Below are 2,424 nucleotides of genomic sequence, written 5' to 3' on the forward strand. Positions count from 1 at the left end.
TCAAAGTGTAATTGCTAATATTATAGTCTGTCAGAATTGTGTAATGAAATTTCCTTTGCCAAATATTAGAATCATATGCATTCACAAAAATAATGTTTCAAAAACTTGATTTAATACAAATCACATCACTCATAATTATCAAAATAGTCTAATAACCATAATTTCATATATTTGAAATCAAGTATCAAAGTTCTGAATATTCCAACAAAAAACTTACTCCTAGCTAGTTTATATCTGTTGCTAGCATCAAAGATACATTCCAAAAGCATAGCTCAACGTTGCATAAATGCACTACATAACCATAATCTATTACAAAAGGGTCTTAATAAACTAAACAACATAACTACAATCAGCATGATATCATAGAGCAATATCATTTCTTCTTTTGGAGGTTGAGTCCTGGTGTAGGCATGAACTTGAATATTCTGGCAACAGTTCCAGAGCTTGTAGCAGCAACTGTTTCCGGAGAGATTCTTGGTATCTGATTCGGATGGAGTGACCTAGGCACTGGAGCAAATGGGGTTGTAGGTGGAGGAGTCAAAGTTGGTGGAGGTAAAGGTCTTGGAGCCGAAACAAGCTTCATAGGAGGTGTTGGGGCAGTGACCAGAGCTACATGAAGTCTCAGAATTTGTTGTTTAGGTCTTGGATGCCTAAAACTTGTTGTTGATGCAACTTGGTTGGATGAGTTAGTAGTTTGCTCCTAACACAAGACAAAGTAACAAGACAAGTAAGTACATGAATGGCATACAAAGCATCGAATATAATCCAATTTAGAAAGGTACCTGTGGCTGTGGTTGAGGGGCTGAGAGGGTTATTTGTACCTCTTCCTGTGACCCTGCTGCAATGGTGGATCCATTTCCATTACCCTTTTTTTTTTACCTTTATTCTTTGGTGGGGGTTTAGGCCTTGGTGGTCCCTTGCATGTTTTTGCATTGTGGCTAGATTCGCCACATTTTTGACAGGTAACCTTGAATGTTCGTCGTCCTTTTGATCTATCACGCGCGTCTTCAACAGGGTCCGCCTTCCTTTTTTTCTTCGTGGGGCGGCCTGCAGGTCTCCTACTGATGGGTGGCTCTGGAGATAGTAGTCCAGTATTCACCCAATACTCTTCTGAGTTGACAGGTTTCATGACATGCTCATAGGTTGCTCTAAATGCATCCATCTTTAGCCAAGGATGCACATATAGTTCTGGCCTATCACACCTCTTTTGAATAGCTGCTAATGCATGAACACATGGTATTCCTACAAAAGAATTAACTAGCGTTGACTTTAATATAGCAGAATGCATATCTTAAACTCATGTAAGTCAAATACAATATGTTATGACTACCTGTCAGTTGCCACATATTGCAGGTACAAGTATGCCTTCCAAGATTAACACCAACCTTCTTTGAATGTGTCTGCACTTCAAACACGTTACGATCATTGTCACCAGTCCATTGAGCCGTCTAGAATTTAGTATCCTTCATAAGGTCCTCCAATTTCCTTTGCTGAACTGGTGCCAGTACTCCAGTGTAGGTGCTTAGAATCTTCGTGTTTTGCCATTCTCCTCATCAAGTAGCAACGAAGCTCCTCCAACATGGTGAGAATAGGCTTTCCCCTATAGTGGTTAATTTTGGCGTTCCAGACCTCACTCATGTTGTTGGTCACGTTGTCAAGTTTTGGCCAATGACTAAAATAAGATTTGGTCCAGCAAGAGGGTTGAAACTTTGCAAGATATGCCCATGCTTCTTCATTCATCCTCTTTAGCCTCTGCATATGATGTTGGAACTCTGCATCTGTACTACTCTTTGCACATGCCCACACTATATTTTTTAGTTGTTTGTCCTTAAACTTTCCAATAAAATTCTTCCAAATGTGTCTTACACAATTCCTGTGGTGTGCATTTGGCATCACCTCATGCAAAGCAGGTAGTAAACCCTGAAGAAGGCATCAAAATGAACAAACACATATACAGACTTTTTTAATAAAATCATAGATCAGACAGTAAGATCCCCAAAAAATTTATTTATCAGAAAAATAAGCCCCTAAATAAATTATTTATCAGACAGATTGGTCCTTAGTAATATAATTTGACAATCATCTAGACCCTTTCATCCACCCGAAACCTTATTAGAACACTATTTCATATTAACTTCACCTCAATTCAATTCAAATATAATGACATCAAGTCAAATTTAATTACTACAAATAGTACAATTCAAATAAAAGACAAGAGCATAAGAGACTTATAATTAATTACACTAATTCAAATGTCACGCATTCCACTAATAATATCTACCAATAATATCACATGAACAGTAACATGCTCTTTATATAACATGAATAGTAACATGCTATTATACATGCTCTTTATATAACATGAACAGTAACATGCTATTATAACATGAATAGTAACATGCTATTATATTATGCAACAATATA

The 2,424-nt window shown here is 37.2% G+C and overlaps 1 long non-coding RNA gene across 1 annotated transcript; it reads right to left on the reverse strand.

The window, feature by feature from the left end:
• Nucleotides 1-224: 224 nt before the first annotated feature.
• LOC140177849 (uncharacterized) lies at nt 225-1,916 on the reverse strand. Its single transcript, XR_011869348.1, has 3 exons — nt 1,331-1,916; nt 783-1,242; nt 225-700 (listed from the first exon to the last, which is right to left on the reverse strand). It is a non-coding gene; the product is annotated as an uncharacterized lncRNA (long non-coding RNA).
• Nucleotides 1,917-2,424: the final 508 nt, after the last annotated feature.

The sequence above is a fragment of the Arachis hypogaea genome, chromosome 2 (assembly GCF_003086295.3).
Source record: "Arachis hypogaea cultivar Tifrunner chromosome 2, arahy.Tifrunner.gnm2.J5K5, whole genome shotgun sequence".
Taxonomy (NCBI): Eukaryota; Viridiplantae; Streptophyta; class Magnoliopsida; order Fabales; family Fabaceae; genus Arachis; species Arachis hypogaea.